Here is an 18,748-nt window from a genome sequence, read left to right as displayed (position 1 = left end):
GTGGCTGGTTTGGGAAGTGGGACTGTGGCAGTGCAGCTGCCCTGACCTGAGCCACATAGTCCAAGAAGGTCTTTTGTCTGATCTGAGATCTGTGGTCTGATCACCCTTATGGCGGCATGTAGGGCATCTTTCATTTCAGCATCCCTGGGCTAGGGAAGTGAGGGGGTGTGGGAAATCTGCTCGAGTTCCAGCCCTGCTCACTTTCCGGTGCCATCTGCTGGAACATCTCTTGGGGACAGATCTTACAAGTAATGGCTGTTCAGGCAAAAGGACATAATGCAGCACTGGAGGTTGCTGGCACCAGTGAAATGCTACTTCCAAGAGGCAGTGCCTTTGGGGAGGGGGAGGGTAGGAGTAACCAAGATGCTTGGCTCTATCTTAGCAAGTGCATCAGCGTTGAAAGCTCGTGATGCTGGGACTGCACATGAAGGATCTACATATAGACTGGCCAAACCAAACTAGCAATAATATGGTGGAGGATGAATTCCTGGAGTGTGTACGAGATGGTTTTTTAGACCAGTACGTTGAGGAGCCAACTAGGGAACAGGCTATCCTAGATTGGGTATTGTGCAATGAGAAGGGGGTTAAGTAATAATCTTGTGTGGGGTCCTTTAGGGAAGAGTGACCATAACATGATAGAATTCTTCATTAAAATGGAAAGTGAAGAAGTCCAATCCGAAACTAGGGTCCTAAATCTAAACAAAGGAAACTACGATGGTATGAGGAGTGAGTTGGCTATGATAGATTGGAGAGCTTCATTAAAAGGGATGACGGTGGATAGACAATGACTAACATTTAAGGAACGAATGCATGAATTGCAACAGTTATACATTCCTTTCTGGCGCAAAAACACAAAAGGAAAAGCGGCCCAACCATGGCTAACAAAAGAAATTAAGGATAGTATTAGATCCAAAGAGGAGTCATATAAAGTTGCCAGAAAAAGTAGCAAGCCTGAGGATTGGGAGCAGTTTAGAGTTCAGCAAAAAAGGACCAAGAGATTGATTACGAGGGGGAAAATAGAGTATGAGAGTAAACTTGCAAGGAACATAAAAGCAGATTCTAAAAGCTTCTACAAGTATGTAAAAAGAAAAAGATTAGTGAAGACAAATGTAGGTCCCTTACAGTCAGAAACGGGAGAATTTATAATGGGGAACAAGGAAATGGCAGAGCAATTAAACAAATACTTTGGTTCTGTCTTCACGGAAGAGGACACAAATAACTTCCCAGAAATGCTAGGGAACCAAGGGTCTAGTGAGAAGGAAGAATTGAAGGAAATTAGTATTAGTAAAAAAACAGTGCTGGAGAAATTAATGGGACTGAAAGCTGATAAATCCCCAGGGCCTGATAATCTGCATCCCAGAGTACTAAAAGAGGTAGCCATGGAAATAGTGGCTGCATTGGTTGTCATCTTCCAAAATTCTATAGATTATGGAACAGTTCCTGCAGATTGGAGGGTGGCAAATGTAAACCTACTATTTAAAAAAGGAGGGAGAGAGAAAACAGGGAACTACAGACTGGTTAGCCTAACATCAGTAGTAGGGAAAATGCTAGAGTCTATTATAAAGGATGTGATAACAGGACACTTAGAAAATATCAACGGGATTAGACAAAGTCAACATAGATTTATGAAAGGGAAATCGTGTTTGACAAACCTACTGGAGTTTTTTGAGGATGTAACTGGTAGAATAGATAAGGGAGAACCAGTGGATGTGGTGTATTTGGATTTTCAGAAGGCCTTTGATAAACTCCCACATAAGAGGTTAGTGTGCAAAATTAAAGCACATGGGATAGTGGGTAATATACTGGCATGGATTGAAAATTGGTTAACAGACAGGAAACAGAGTAGGAATAAATAGGTCTTTTATGGGGTGGCAGGCGGTGACTAGTGGGATACCGCAGGGATCAGTGCTTGGGCCCCAGCTATTCACAATATATATCAATGATTTGGATGAGGGAACCAAATGTAATTTTTCCAAGTTTGCTGACAACATGAAACTAGGTGGGAGTGGGAGTTGGAGTTATGAGGATCATGCAAAGAGGCTTCAAGGCGATTTAAACAAGTTGAGTGAGTGGGCAAACACATGGCAGATGCAGTATAACTTGGATAAATGTGAAGTTATCCACTTCGGTAGGAAAAACAGAAAGGTAGAGTATTATTTAAATGGTGCTAGATTGGGAAATGCTGATGTACAAACGGACCTGGGTGTCCTTGTACACCAGTCACTGAAAGCAAACATACAGGTGCAGCAAGCAGTTAGGAAGGCAAATGGTATGTTGGCCTTCATTGCAATTCTGACAGGGATAGACAGACTGGCTGCAGGGAGGATGTTTCCCCTGGCTAGGGTGTCTAGAACGAGGGGTCACAGTCTCAGGATACGGGTAGGACATTTAGGACTGAGATGAGGAGACATTTCTTCACTCAGAGGGTGGTGAACCTGTGGAATTCCCTACCACAGCAGGCTGTGGAGGCCAAGCCACTGAATATATTTAAGAAGGAGATAGATAGATTTCTAGACACAAAAGGCATCAAGGGGTATGGGGAGAGAGCAGGAATATGGTATTGAGATAGAGGATCAGCCATGATCATATTGAATGGCGGAGCAGGCTTGAAGGGCCAAATGGCCTATTCCTGCTCCTATTTTTCTATGTTTCTATGATAGTATTTGACAACTTAAGCACAAAATTATCACTTGTCAATGCAGAAGCATAATTACATTGTACTTCTAAAGCTGAAAGTGGGATCCTGCTTTGACACTAAAGCGATCCCACTTTCCCATGACGTTGAGTTTTGTAGAGCCATTGAGCAAGAGACCACCCACTTGGTCTTTTCTGAGCTGTGTCAAGCAGGAAAGGTGCTGGGCCAACTAGACATAGCTCTGGACTCGGCTAAATTCGAGTATTAGCAATGTCCATTTTGAGTTTCCAGTGCAGTTCAGGTCTCTGAATTAACACCCCGTCTTACAACTGTTACCAGTTTAATTAGGATTGGGAAATGCACCCATAGATTTGGACAAGTGGGTGTTGGAGAATTTCACAGTCTGCCAGATAACCACATTGAGACCACAAAAGTGATTTAGTCCAGAAGAATGAACTGAATAAAAGTCTCTTTAATGATATTATATTTGGTTCCCTCCACTGAAGATGTAGAACAGAATAAAATAATTACAAGATTAAAAATGAATTCTCGGCTGAGCGGATTTTTTTCTCACTCAGCGACACACAATGGCCCAGAACTTGGTGTCGGGGGCTTGCCGCGCGTGCAAGCCCCTGATGTGCGCTCACCCTGCGCGGCGACATCTGAAACCTGGCCCGCAGTGGATTTCCTGTCACTGGCCCGGTTCTGATGTCGGCGCGATGTGCTAACCTGACCCAGCGGCGTAGTTAGTGCGATGTGCCGGCTGGGATCAGGTGAGCACTGTTCAGCCAATCAGGGGAGGGGAAACTTCATTCATAAGTTTGAGAGTAAGAACTGTCAAACTCATGAGAAGTACTGCACCCCAAAACACTACTTAAACTTTAAATAACATTTTAAAAAAACATCCCAATCATTAAATTAAGTATAAATAATTTAAAAAATAATTTAAACAATAATTTTTTTTTCTGAAACAAATAAATTTTTAATAAAAAGGGTCTAAAACTAAACTTACCTTATTGTAGATTCTTTAAAATAATAAACCTGTGGAAAAAAAAATTCTAAATTGCACTAAAACACCACTTACCTGTAAAAATAAATACTTACGTGTGCTTTTTACAAGCGTAAAGACCGGAGGCCTTTACACATGCGCAAATCTCCCAAAACAGAGGAAATCCAAGACGCACGCGCTGCCCCCTACAGCGCACGCGCTAGCCTCTTCACCTCTTGGGTGAGAGGAGAGGAAATGCCGGTTTTCAGCGCATGCGCTGTGCATGCTGAAAACCGGCATTTCCTCCAGCCAGACGCGTGAGTACCCCTTCCGTACTCACATGTTTGGGGAGGAATTTCTGCCCCAATACTTCTCAGGCAAAATTATTTTTATTTTTTTTAGTAACCTTTCATTCATTTAAAAACTGCAACTGCAGTGTTGGGAGAAGCAAATAATTCTGTTCACTACAGTGATCCACAACAGGGTTCCATCAGATACCAAAAAGCACCACAAATTTCAAGTAAGCGATCCTGCATCTGTAAATTCTCACCCAACATATTTTATCATTGTTATTATTAGCTCAAGAATATGTTTTACACCATTAGATTAAAACTTGTATGGAAAAACCTACACACACCTGTTTAATGTATTCATTTAGAAAATATAATTGAAGAGACTATATATAGAAGCAAAGTTCATAAGAACATAAGAAGTAAGAGCAGGAGTAGGCCATACGGCCCCTCGGGCCTGCTCTGCCATTCAATAGGATCATGGCTGATCTGAACCTAGACTCACGTCCACTTCCCTGCCCTCTCCCCGTAACCCCTAATTCCCTTATCTGCTAGGAAACTGTCTATCTCCGTTTTAAATCTATTTAATGTTGCAGCTTCCACAGCTCTCTGGGGTAGCAAATTCCATAGATTTACTACCCTCTGAGTGAAGAAGTTTCTCCTCATCTCAGTTTTGAAAGGGCAGCCCCTTATTCTAAGATTATACCCCCTAGTTCTAGTCTCACCCATCCGTGGAAACATCCTCACCGCATCCACCCGATCAATCCCCCTCACAATCTTATATGTTTCGATAAGATCGCCTCTCATTCTTCTGAACTCCAATGAGTAGAGGCCCAACCTACTCAACCTTTCCTCATACGTCAACCCCCTCATCTCCGGAATCAACCGAGTGAACCTTCTCTGAACCGCCTCGAGAGCAAGTATATCTTTTCTTAAATATGGAAACCAAAACTGCACGCAGTATTCAAACGGTTTGTGAATACAATCTGAATGCGGAGAATAAATTGTAAGCTTAAATGATTCCCTTTATTCATTAGAATACATTATATCTCTCTCTCTATCTTTCTATATATTATGTTATATATAGATAGAAGGAAATATATGGACACTGAGCTGGAGACTGTCTCCTCCAGACCGGACAGTTGTAAGACCTACACGGTCTTATAGTGTGACGTGCTATTATTTCCATAATTCCAAGATGCAGTGTATGTTTCTCCTTGGGCTTGATTCTAATCAGGGCATGTCCCCAGAAAGTAGTACATCTCATTAAGCGTACTGCATTTGCTCGTCCATAGTCTTGCATTGGTTCTGATTAGTTTCACAATTAGAAAAGATATTTGATGATGCTTACTTGTTGAGTTTGACCCAGACTGTTACGTACCAGAAAGAAGTATTGCGGCACCAAATTAATTGGAAATTGAGTGTGTCAGTTTTCCTGAAAACTGGATTTTACTTGTAAAAAAAATAATTAAAATGTAAGAAGAATTTATATTAAAGAAGTAACTGCTGATGAGTAAATACCAATATTGACTTAAGAACATGCATAAAATAGAGATGGCCACTGGTTTAGCAGAATCAGAGTGCCTGCAGAATAACATGTTTTGTGATTATTAGAGAAGAATCATTAAAAAAACTTGCATTTCTATAGCCCCTTTAACGTCCTCAGGATATCCCAAAGCGCTTCACTGTTGTAATGTAGGAAACGTAGCAGCCAATTTGCGCACAGCAAGCTCCCACAAACTGCAGTGTGATAATGACCAGATAATCTGTTTTTAGTGATGTTGGTTGAGAGATGAATATTGACCAGGACACCGGGGAGAACTCCCCTGCTCTTTCTCGATATAGTGGCATGGGATCTTTCATTTCTGCCTGAGAGAGCAGACGGGGCCTCGGTTTAACGTCCCATCCGAAAGACGGCACCTCCGACAGTGCGGCACTCCCTCAGTACTGCACTGGAGTGTCAGCCTAGATTTTTGTGCTCAAATCTCTGTAGTGGGACTTGAACCCACTTTACATCATAGAGATATAAGATAGTCACCAATAAATCCAATGGGAAATTCAGGAGAAACTTCTTTACCCAGAGAGTGTTGAGAATGTGGAACTCGCTGCCACAGGGAGTGGTTGAGGCGAATAGCAGAGATACATTTAAGAGGAAGCTGGATAAACACATGAGGGGAAAGGAATAGAAGGTTATGCTGATCGGGTGAGATGAAGTAAGATGGGAGGAGGCTCGTGTGGCGTACATTCTATGTAATATTTCTATATTTCCCAGGATAATGGGAAGAGACTACCTCATCTCAGAGGTTTCCACCAAATATTGGGGGGTGGATGGGGTGATGATATTTTCTTACTGTTGAGCTTTACACGAAGGTAGTTTCAAAAAGGAGATGGCGCAGTTGCACCTGGGAGTACCTTCACCACACGGACTGCCGCGGTTCAAGAAGGCGGCTCACCGCCACCTTCTCAAGGGGCAATTAGGGATGGGCAATAAATCCTGGCCTTGCCAGCGATGCCAACATCCCATAAACGAATAAAATAAACTTCTGGCCAACCCCTGGACAGGGACAGGGGTCAGTAACCAAGCCCTGACTCGCTGTGGGGACAGGAATGAGCTGAACAACTACATGTGATTCATGTATTTTTTTTCCCCCAAAAAAAGCAGCGAAGACCTCGCTGAGACAGTTCAAAAAAAGTCAGAAATACTGGAGGAAGTTAGAAGGCAAGTAAGATGTGGAGTATCGCAGCATGTTCTTTATTTTGTGTCACGGAACTAAGTGAATCTGCTTATAGCTGTTGCTTGATATATTCATCTGACTATGAAATGTAACAGCTTAATGGATGTAAATCAAGCCTCAACTCGTCCAGTGGCAGCTCGGTGCAACCTACAGAGCGATTGAAACAGCATTTGTGCAAAACACCCGATTATCCGATCCAGATCATGAGGGGATGCTATTGTTCCATCCCTGGGTTACGCTATCATACAAGTAGATATAGGAAAGCCTTTGAGTCAACTCCCGTAAAATTAAAGCACTCAGACCGCTTATGGGGCTAACTGACACCACTGAACCCGAGAAGGTATGTGCGGCAGACCTGAATTCGTAGCAGGACCATACATGAAATGAGTTTGGGCCCTTGCCTGAGCTCATCCGCTGCTGAAACCCTCATCCATGCCTTTGTTACCTCTACACTTGACTAGTCCAACGCACTCCTGGCCGACCTCCCACATTCCACCCTACGTAAACTTGAGATCATCCAAAACTCGGCTGCCCGTGTCCTAACTCGCGCCAAGTCCTGTTCACCCATCACCCCCTGTGCTCGCTGACCTACATTGGCTCCCGGTTAAGCAGCGCCTCAATTTCAAAATTCTCATCCTTGTTTTCAAATCCCTCCATGGCCTCACCCCTCCCTATCTCTGTAATCTCCTTCAGCCCCACAACCCCCCACAATCTCTGCGCTCCTCTAATTCTGCCCTCTTGAGCATCCCTGATTATAATCGCTCAACCTTTGGTGGCCGTGCCTTCTGTTGCCTGGGCCCTAAGCTCTGGAATTCCCTCCCTAAACTTCTCCGCCTCACTACCTCTCTTTCCTCCTTTAAGACGCTCCTTAAAACCTACCTCTTTGACCAAGCTTTTGGTCACCTGCCCTAATTTATCCTTATGTGGCTGAGTGTCAAATTTCTTTGTCTTAAAATATTCCTGTGCAGCGCCCCTGGGATGTTTTACTACGTTAAAAGCGCTATATAAATACAAGTTGTTGTTGTTTCTATTCAGGGCATGAGCCTACAGTGTACAAACTGCTCCCAGTTGCCAATAAGTAGCAATCTCATGCTCAGAAAAGGCAAGGAATGGCAAAATGCACACACTGGCGCAGTAGAGGGTGCTCTTCTGCGATCGTAGCTAAGCCAAATTTTTGGGAGCAGAATAGAAGTCGTCCAACTTTGCTTCTAACCATAATGTATCAGACTTAGTCGTGCTCGACACTGGGTGTGTGCTTTTCTTTGTCCCGATATTCTTAATGTGATCTATTATTTTTAATGGATTACTATTTTATCGTAAGTTCGGTGCACTGTGCATGTATTTCAAAAAGAAACCTTCAGTTACCAAAATAACAACAGAAAATGCTGGAAACACTCAGCAGGTCAGGCAGCATCGAGGAGAGAGAAACAGAGTCAAGGGGGGGAATTTTCCCAGCCCTGAGGAGGCAGGTTTGGAAACAGGACTGCCGAAAAAATGGCAGAAACTGGGAGCGGGTACCGACCCCGCTCCCAACCCGCCTCCGCGCCATCTTCCCGGAAGGCGGGTTCCCAAGTCGTACAGGGACCTGTCTCCTCGAGGTGGGAAGGGGATTACCGCCAATTAACTGCCTTTTAACAGGTAGTTAACAGGCAGCTTTGAGGCCTTTCCCCATTTTTCACCTGCAATTGCAGGCTTCCCGATGGCTGTGAATCTCGCCAGGGTCAACGAGGAGAGCAGTGGGTCTGCGGGGGTGAGAGGGGTCGATATGTCAGCTGTAGAGGTGAGTGATGGGTGCAAGTGTGGACAGGTAATTATGAGAGGTGAGTGTAAAGTGTTGGAAAAAGTTTCCTTACCTTTGCTTCTTCCTGCAGGCTTCAACCTTTGAGGATCCGGAGGTGCCTCATCTCAACGGCAGAGATGACAGAATGGCTGCTACATTCTCATATGCAGCAGCCATCTGCTTTCTGCTGAGGAAAGAGGTCTTGGTGAGCCTGTGTGCAAGGGTTCACCTTAGAACAGAGATTGTCAGTGTTTGATAGCTTCTCAAAGCTGTCAAATGCTGACAATTCATCTATCAAAATTTTTTCGACAGATGAAGCATCATGCGCTAACGTCATCTGTCACCAACTTTGCCTTAATTGGCCGGTAAGCCCGGCAAATCAAGGGAAAATAGCGTGCGTTCGTCAGACGTCGCTGGGGGCGGGACTAGAACCCGGAAGGCAGTAGTCCCGCCCCCAACTCGTCTCGGCAGGCAAAATCCAGCCCAACATTTCGGGTTGAACCCATCATCAGAACTGGAAAAGGTTAGGGAAGTGAGATTTTTAAGCAGGGGCAGGGAGAAAGAGAGGAAAGAACAAAGGGAAGGTCTGTGATAGGCTGGAAGGCAGGAGAGATTGACTCACAAAAGGGATGATGGTGCAAGGCAAAAGGGAGGTAATGAGACAAGTTAAGAAACAAAAGATGGCTCTAGATGAGGTGTGAATGCTGATGGCAGCAACATTAACAGCTACATTGTCAACATTGTCATCTGTGGCTTAGTGGGTCGCACACTCGCCTCTGAGTCAGAAGGTTGTGGGTTCAAGTCCCACTCCAGGGACTTGAGCACATAAATCTAGGCTGACACTCCCAGTGCAGGGCTGAGGGAGTGCTGCACTGTCGGAGGTGCCGTCTTTCGGATGAGACGTTAAACCGAGGTCCCGTCTGCTTTCTCATGTGGACGTAAAAGACCCACGGCACTATTTCGAAGAAGAGTAGGGGAGTTATCCTTGGTGTCCTGGCCAATATTTCTCCCTCAACCAACATAACGAAAACAGATTTTCTGGTTATTATCACATTATTTGTGGAAGCTTGCTGTGCCGTGTTTCCCACATTACAACAGTGACTCCACTTCAAAAGTACTTAATTGGCTGTAAAGCACTTTGAGACGTCCGGTGGTCGTGAAAGGCGCTAAATAAATGTAAGTGTGGGCCATCAGCAGCAGCAGAATTGTATTCCACCACAATATGTAACATCATGGCCCAGCATATCCCTCACTCTACCAGTACCACCAAGCCAGGGGACCAACCCTGGTTCAACAAGGAGTGTAGAAGAGCATGCCAGGAGCAGCACCAGGCGTACCTAAAAATGAGGTGCCAACCTGGGGAAGCTGCAACATAGGACTACATCCATGCTAAAAAGCGGAAGCAGCATGCTATAGATAAGGCTAAGCGATCCCACAATCAACGGATCAGATCAAAGCTCTGCACTCCTGCCACATCCAGTCATGTATGGTGGTGGACCTTTAAACAACTAACAGGAGGAGGAGGCTCCAAGAATATCCCCATCCTCAATGATGGTGGAGTCCAGCACATGAGTGCAAAAGACAAGGCTGAAGCGTTTGCAACCAACTTCAGCCAGAAGTGCCGAGTGGATGATCCATATCGGCTTACTCCCGAGGTCCCCACCATCACAGAAGCGAGCCTTCAGCCAATTCGATTCACTCCAGGTGATATCAAGAAACGGCTGAGCGCACTGGATACAGCAAAGGCTGTGGGCCCTGACAACATCCCGGCTGTCGTGCTGAAGACTTGTGCTCCAGAACTAGCCGGGCCGCTAGCCAAGCTGTTCAAGTACAGCTACAACACTGGCATCTATCCGACAATATGGAAAACTGCCCAGGTATGTCCTGTCCACAAAAAGCAGGACAAATCCAACCCGGCCAATTACCGCCCCATCAGCAAAGTGATGGAAGGCGTCATCGACAGTGCTATCAAGCGGCACTTACTTACCAATAATCTGCTCACTGATGCCCAGTTTGGGTTCCACCAAGACCACTCGGCTCCCGACCTCATTACAGCCTTGGTCCAAACATGGACAAAGGAGCTGAATTCCAGAGGTGAGGTGAGAGTGACTGCCCTTGACAGCAAGGTAGCATTTGATCGAGTGTGGCATCAAGGAGCCCTAGTAAAACTGAAGTCAATGGGAATCAGGGGGAAAACTCTCCACTAGCTGAAGTCATACCTAGCACAAAGAAAGATGGTTGTGGTGGTTGAAGGTCAATCATCACAGCCCCAGGACATCGCTGCAGGAGTTCCTCAGGGCAGTGTCCTAGGCCCAACCATCTTCAGCTGCTTTATCAATGACCTTCCCTCCAACATAAGGTCAGAAATGGGGATGTTCGCTGATGACTGCACAGTGTTCAGCGCCACTCACAACTCCTCAGATAATGAAGCAGTCCATGCCCACATGCAACAAGACCTGGACAACGTTCAGGCTTGGGCTGATAAGTGGCAGGTAACATTCGCACCACAGAAGTCCCAGGCAATGACTATCTCCAACAAGCAAGAGTCTAACCACCTCCCCTTGACATTCAATCGCCGAATCCCCCACTATCAACATCCTGGGGGCCACCATTAACCAGAAACTTAACTGGACCAGCCACATAAATACTGTGGCAACAAGAGCAGGTCAGGGGCTAGGTATTCTGCAGCGAGTGTCCCACCTCCTGACTCCCCAAAGCCTTTCCACCATCTACAAGGCACAAGTAAGAAGTGTGATGGAATACTCGCCACTTGCCTGGTTGAGTGCAGCTCCAACAACACTCAAGAAGCTCGACACCATCCAGGACAAAGCAGCCTGTTTGATTGGCACCCCATCCACCACCTTAAATATTCACTCCCTCCACCACCGGCACACCGTGGCTGCAGTGTGTACCATCTACAAGATGCACTGCAACAACTCGCCAAGGCTTCTTCAGCAGCACCTCCCAAACACGCAACCTCTTCCACCTAGAAGGACAAGGGCAGCAGGCGCATGGGAACACCACCACCTCCAAGTTCCCCTCCAAGTCACACACCATCCTGACTTAGAAGTATATCGGCCGTTCCTTCATCGTCGCTGGGTCAAAGTTCTGTAACTCCCTCCCTAACAGCACTGTGGGAGTACCTTCACCACACGGACTGCAGCGGTTCAAGAAGTCGGCTCACCGCCACTTTCTCAAGGGCAACTAGGGATGGGCAATAAATGCTGGCCTTGCCAGCGACACCCACACCCCACAAACGAATTTTTAAAAAGTCTTTCTTTCTTTACCATGTGAGGATATAAGAGAAAAAAATATAAAGAAATACAGGGGCTATCTCTCTTCCCTAAACTTTTCCAGTTCTGACGAAGGGTTCAACCTGAAACATTGACTCTGTTTCTCTCTCCTCGATGCTGCCTGACCTGCTGAGTGTTTCCTGGTGAGTTATTTCAGATTTCCAGCATCCGCAGTATTTTGCTATTCAGTTACTAAAGATGTTCTCAGCACCTTGGCTTCTCTCTTTTTTTTAAATTTACCCAATCCTCCTACCAAACATGTATATATTTTTTTAAAAGCCTGCTTCAAATCCCAATTGCTGCCCTTTTATACAAGTGATTCCATGATACAGAGCTCCCAGTGGGAAGCAGTGCTTGTAGAGACACGTCTTGGAAAATTATCGGCCGGTGACTTTCTGAGACATGCTCCCTTTGGGAGTGCCAGATTGCAGAATCATCCCCGACATTCCTGTTCAACCATATTGGCCTTTGTTGCTCATTAATCTGTTTTGATCCAGCCAGAACTTTTATCGCAGCCTTACCAAATGTTCATTAGATACTCCCAATCAACAATGTGTTCCAGCTCACATTTTTCCATTTTTTTTTATGGCTCATCATAATGTGATCCTTTAAAGTTTTGTGTTGCTGTTTTTTTTTTAAATATCTGCAGCCCCTTACTCAGCATTTAATTCAGATTATATTCTGATCACGCTTTTAATTTGGCCAATTTGGTGTCAATGGGGCAGTAACGGGCCCCAAGCTCAGGAGGCTTACTGCACCGCTAATGCCAACGCTCTCGCTGCCGCCAATGCGCCTGCCTGCTTCAGGCGGTAGACTCTTAATATGCAAATTTGTGTCCAAATAAATACATAGAACCCCAATTGCCATTTTGCGAGACAGCTGGGTTACTCTCCGACCAGTTTTACTGGCGGTACAGCAGAGGAGGTCCCAAAAAAGGTGAGTTTTAAATTGTTTTTTGTGGGGCCACAATTGTGTGTCCCACCCCCCTCCCCCCGCCAGGGCTTACCTTGTTGACAACCAGTTGCACCCCCCCGCCAGACCACCCAATATTGCGTCGGAACGCTTGGTGGGGGCTAAGCAGCTCGCCAGCTCCATTTAATTGAGGCCCAGGCTTCGACATGGCTCTGGCCTCTTCACTCCCAGCACGAGCAGGTGGCTGACGCACTCCACTGGTAGCCGCCCTGAAGTTAAAATCTACCCCCTAGATTCGCAACACTGCCCTACTTTCTGGGCGTGGAGTCAACCGTTCCAATCCAAGCAATGCAAATTCTGCCTATTTGGATTAACCTGGGTCTTATCTTCACCATTGGGTTTAGGGTTACCAACCCTCCAGGCTTGGCCTGGAGTCTCCAGGAATTGAAGGTTAATCTCCAGGATATTGCTGTGAGCAACCCAGGAGAAAAATCATTGGGGCACTGAAAAAAAAATGGTGTTTTTTTTTTTCATTTTCTTTGAACACCTCTGTTTATAAGTTGTAAAAATATTTGAAATGGGGAAAAGGCTGAATGACTGCCAGTCAAGAATCATCCAATCAGGAAATGCAGTCTTTTTGCTTTCCAGTTGGCCGTGGGAAGGAGGTGCACTGTGAGGATGGACATGTCGGGCGACCAATGATGGATGCGGGGTAGTTGGAGGCAAGAGGTTATGTGATGAAATCTCCTGGAATACATTCATAGAAACATAGAAATATACAAGATAGGAGCAGGAGTAGGCCATTCGGCCCCTCGAGCCTGCTCCGCGATTCAATGAGATCATGGCTGATCATCCAAATTCAGTACCCTGTCCCTGCCTTCTCCCCATATCCCTTTAGCCTCAAGAAATATATCCAACTCTTTCTTGAATATATTTAATGAACTGGCCTCCACCGCCCTCTGTGGCAGAGAATTCCACAGGTTCACCACTCTCTGGGTGAAGAAATTCCTCCTCATTTCAGTCCTAAATGGCTTACCCCTTATCCTTAGACTATGACCCCTGGTTCTGGACTCCCCGGCCATCCGAAAAATCCTTCCTGCATCTAGTCTGTCCAGACCTGACAGAATTTTATAGGTTTCGATGAGATCCCCTCTCAATCTTCTAAACTCCAGTGAGTATAAGCCCAATCGACACAATCTCTCCTCATACGTCATTCCTGCCATCCCAGGTATCAGCCTGGTGAATCTTCGCTGCAGTCCCTCCATGGCAAGAACGTCCTTCCTCAGGTAAGGTGACCAAAACTGCACACAATACTCAAGGTGCGGTCTCACCAAGGCCCTGTACAACTGTAGCAAGACATCCTTGTTCCTGTACTCGAACCCTCTTGCCACAAAGGCCAACATACCATTTGCCTTCTTGACCGCCTGCTGCACCTGCATGCTTACCTTCAGCGACTGGTGCACAATAACACCCAGGTCTCTTTGCACTTCCCCTTCTCCCAATCTATTGCCATTTAAATAATAATCTGCCTTCCTGTTTTTGCCACCAAAGTGGATAACCTCACATTTATCCACATTATAGTGCATTTGCCATGTTTCTGCCCAATCACCCAACCTGTCCAAATCGTACTGGAGTTTCATGACATCCTCCTCACAGCTTACCCTCCCACCCAGCTTTGTGTCGTCTGCAAATTTGGAGATATTACATCCAATTCCCTCGTCCAGATCATTAATATATATTGTGAACAGCTGGGGTCCTAGGACCGATCCTTGCGGTACCCCACTAGTCACTGCCTGCCACTCGGAAAACGACCCGTTTATTCCAACTCTTTGCTTTCTGTCCGCCAACCAGTTCTCTATCCAAGTCAATACCTTGCCCCCAATCCCATGTGCCTTAATTTTGCACGCTAATCTCTTATGTGGGACCTTATCGAAAGCCTTCTGAAAGTCCAAATACACCACATCCACTGGTTCTCCCTTATCTATTTTACCAGTTACATCCTCAAAAAATTCCAGTAGATTAGTCAAGCATGACCAATGCTATTACATCTTTTATGATAGACTCTAGCATTTTCCCCACTACCGATGTCAGCCTTACCGGTCTATAATTCCCCGCTTTTTCTCTACCACCTTTTTTGAATAGTGGGGTAACATTAGCTACCCTCCAATCCATGGGTACCGTTCCAGAGTCTATCGAGTGCTGGAAGATGACCAGCAATGCATCTACTATTTCTAGGGCCACTTCCTTAAGTACCCTGGGATGTAGATCATCAGGCCCTGGGGATTTATCGGCCTTCAGTCCCATCAATTTTCCTAACACCATTTCTCTACAAATACTGATTTCTTTCAGTTCCTCCCTTTCATCAGACCCTATGTTCCCCGGCATCTCTGGGAGGTTATTTGTGTCCTCCTTTGTGAAGACAGAACCAAAGTATGTATTTAATTGGTCTGCCATTTCCTTGTTTCCCATTATAAATTCCCCTGATTCTGACTGTAAGGGACTGACGCTTGACTTCACCAATCTTTTTCTCTTCACATATCTATAAAAGCTTTTACAGTCAGTTTTTATGTTCCCTGATAGCTTACTCTCATATTCTATTTTCCCTTTCTTAATTAATCCCTTTGTCCTCCTTTGTTGACTCCTAAACTGTTCCCAATCCTCAGGATTATTGCTTTTTCTAGCCAATTTATATGTCCTCTCCTTGGATCTTATGCTATCCCTAATTTCCCTTGTTAGCCACGGTTGAGTCACCTTTTTTGTTTTATTTTTATGCCAAACTGGGATGAACAATTTCTGTAGCTCATCCATTCGGTCTTTGGATGTTTGCCATTGCCTATCCACCGTCAACCCTTTGAGTGACATTCCCCAATCAATCCTACCCAACTCGCTCCTCAGACCATCGTAGTTTCCTTTATTTAAATTGAGGACCCTTGTCTCTGAGTCAACTACTTCATTCTCCATCTTAATGAAGAATTCGATCATATTATGATCGCTCCGACCCAAGGGGCCTCGTACAACAAGATTGCTAATTAATCCTTTCTCGTTACATAATACCCAGTCTAAGATGGCCTGATCTCTGGTTGGTTCCTCGACATATTGGTCCAGGAAACCATCCCATAAACACTCCAGGAATTCCTCCTCCACAGTATTGTTACTAATTTGGTTGGCCCAATCTATATGTAGATTAAAGTCACCCATGATGACTGCTGTGCCCTTATTGCACGCTTCTTTAATTTCCCTTTTAATGCCATCCCCAACCTCCGCCTTACTGTTTGGAGGTCTATATACCACTCCCACTAATGTTTTTTTCCCCTTAGTATTTCTCAATTCTACCCATACAGATTCCACATCATCAGAGCTAATATCCTTCATTACAATTGTGTTAATCCCTTCTTTAACCAGTAATGCTACCTCACCTCCCTTTCCTTTTTGCCTATCTTTCCTGAATATCGAATACCCCTGGATGTTGAGTTCCCAGTCTTGGCCATCCTTGAGCCACGTTTCCGTAATCCCAACCAAATCATATTCGTTTACCTCTATTTGCGCAGCCAATTCATCCACCTTATTACAAATGCTCCTCGCATTAAGACACAAAGGCCTAGAAATTCAGTTGGTTGCGCCAGCCGTTAGCGCCTTAGGAGGAGTAGATTCCGGGCGCGAGGCGGCTTGCGCCCGGGCGAAGCGCGAACTGCGCCTCGCCCCAACTTCACTAGAGATTTAGCGGCGGCGCAAAGTCTTTGCGCGCGCTCAGCTGTGCGCGCAGATCATGACGTCATTTCCTCGTGCAACGCCCTTTGTGCGCCCCCAACCAGAACTTCAGTCGCGCCGCTCCATTGTGCGCCTGGCGCCCCTAGCGACTGTGAAGTGGAACGGTGCTCAGCCGATGCGGGGCGCGGGGGGCGCAAATTAAAGGGCACTCATCCTGCAATATAAAACGCTGCCATTTTGCAGCACACCTTCTTGCGAAACGGATCTTTGGAGAGAGACCAAAGTAGATAGCTTTCTGCTTTGGCCCAACACTCGGACAGGTATTTCTGGCTTCAGGCCACAGCTTTCAAAAAGTTTTTGCCTTCATTGACATCTCATTGTTTGCCAGCATATTATGGGGGCTGCAATGGGTGTAAACGCTGGCTTTCTCAATTACATCCAAAGGGCTCAGAGACGCCATGAGAGACTGGCAGCCCTGGCTAGACGGAGAGGGGGCAACAGGCGTCGGCAAAGGAGGCCTTACCCACCCAGGGTATACCGCCAGCAGTTCTCCTATCTCCAGATGTCTGAGGAGCAGTGTGTTCGGAGGCTGCGATTCAGAAGGGAGGTGGTCACAGAGATCTGCCAGCTGCTTGCCGGTGATCTGCAGCCACAGCTGAGGTGCAGGACGTCTCTGTCGGTGGCAGTGAAGGTGACGGTGGCTCTCAACTTTTATGCCACCGGCTCCTTCCAAGCCGCTACTGGCGACATTGCCAACATCTCCCAGTTCGCCGTGCATTGCTGCATCCGCCAGGTGACCAATGCCCTTTTCAAAAGGAGACGTCAGTTCATCTCCTTCTCCATGGCCCTTGCCAAGCAGCAACAGCGTGCAATGGGCTTTGCAGCATTCGCGGGCTTCCCCATGGTGCAGGGCGCCATTGACTGTACGCATGTGGCTTTGCGGGCACCTCTGGAGAATGCCGAGGATTACCGCAACCGGAAGGGCTACCATTCGCTGAACGTACAGCTGGTGCGTGACCACAGGCAGCTCATCCTAGCTGTCAATGCCCGCTTTCCAGGCAGCAGCCACGGTGCCTTCATCCTCCGACAGACTTCTGCGGCAGACATGTTCCAGGCCCAGCCTCACCCACGAGGATGGCTTATCGGGGACAAAGGCTATCCTTTGTGTACCTGGCTGATGACCCCGCTCCGTGCACCCAGCACCCCTGCTGAAGAGCGATACAACGAGAGCCATCAATCGACCAGGAACATCATCGAACAAACAATCGGCGTCCTGAAGCAACGGTTCCGCTGTCTCGATCGTTCAGGGGGAGCACTGCAGTATTCGCCGGAGCGAGTCTCCCATTTCATCGTCGTTTGCTGCATGCTGCACAACCTGGCTATCCGCAGGACTCAGCCACTGCCACCACACATTGGAGGACCACCTGAGGAGGAACAGCAGGAGGAGGAGGAGAAGGACCAGCACAGGAGGGAGGCACAAAGTGCAAGGGCCGCCCATCGCCGGCTTATTGAACGTCGGTTCTAGGCCCCCTCTCAGGGACTGGCTTGTGCCACTCCACAAGCCCTCAGCCGAGCAGGGCAACCAGGACTTAACCAAAAAACCATGCACACTGCAATTTAACAACAAAAATTTATTGAAAACCTCTGCCCTTCCCACATTACATGCTCATGTGGAGAAGCCCCCTCCAAAAACACAAAAATACCAGTCTCGGCCTTACAAAAAGAAAGAAAGACACCAGTCTCGGCCTTACACAAATAAAGAAAGACACCAGTCTCGGCCTTACACAAATAAAGAAAGACACCAGTCTCGGCCTTACACAAATAAAGATAGACACCAGTCTCGGCCTTACACAAATAAAGATAGACACCAGTCTCGGCCTTACACCCAAACAACTGCACAAGTGTCGGCCTTCCAACAAGCACCAGGCATTTGTGCATACCTCTACTTTTTGCCCTGCGAGGGCGATGCCTTGCGCATCCTTGCCTGGCCCCTGCCCGCCCTGCTGCTCCTCCTCAATGGGAGCCCAGTGGCTGCAGCAAGGCTGGGGAAGACTGCTGAGGGGCAGATGGCGAGACGGCAGATGCCCTTGGGGGTCGGCCTGCACCAGCTCTGGCCTTGGAAGGGCCGGCTGCTGACTGCTCCAACTGTGGCTGGGCGGCAGCAGTCTGTCCAGCAGCTCGTGGCAGCTGCAATGGCGGAGTGGCAGTGTCGGCTGCAGGAATGGTGGCAACCTGGCAGATCGCAGGTGCTCGCTGGTTGCCTGACACATTGGCACTCGCACGGGCCAGCAGTGCAGCATGCGCAGCAACCAGCTGAAGGACAGATTGCTGGGCTGCTGCTGCGCGGCGAGTGCCCTGGCGAGGCCTGGCTGATCCAGCGAGGGTGGCAGCAGTTAGTGCCCGTGTG

This window comes from Somniosus microcephalus, chromosome 10 (genome assembly GCF_052327205.1).
Source record: "Somniosus microcephalus isolate GS21.2 chromosome 10, FLI_Smic_1.0, whole genome shotgun sequence".
Taxonomy (NCBI): Eukaryota; Metazoa; Chordata; class Chondrichthyes; order Squaliformes; family Somniosidae; genus Somniosus; species Somniosus microcephalus.
This window is presented reverse-complemented; position numbering follows the sequence as displayed.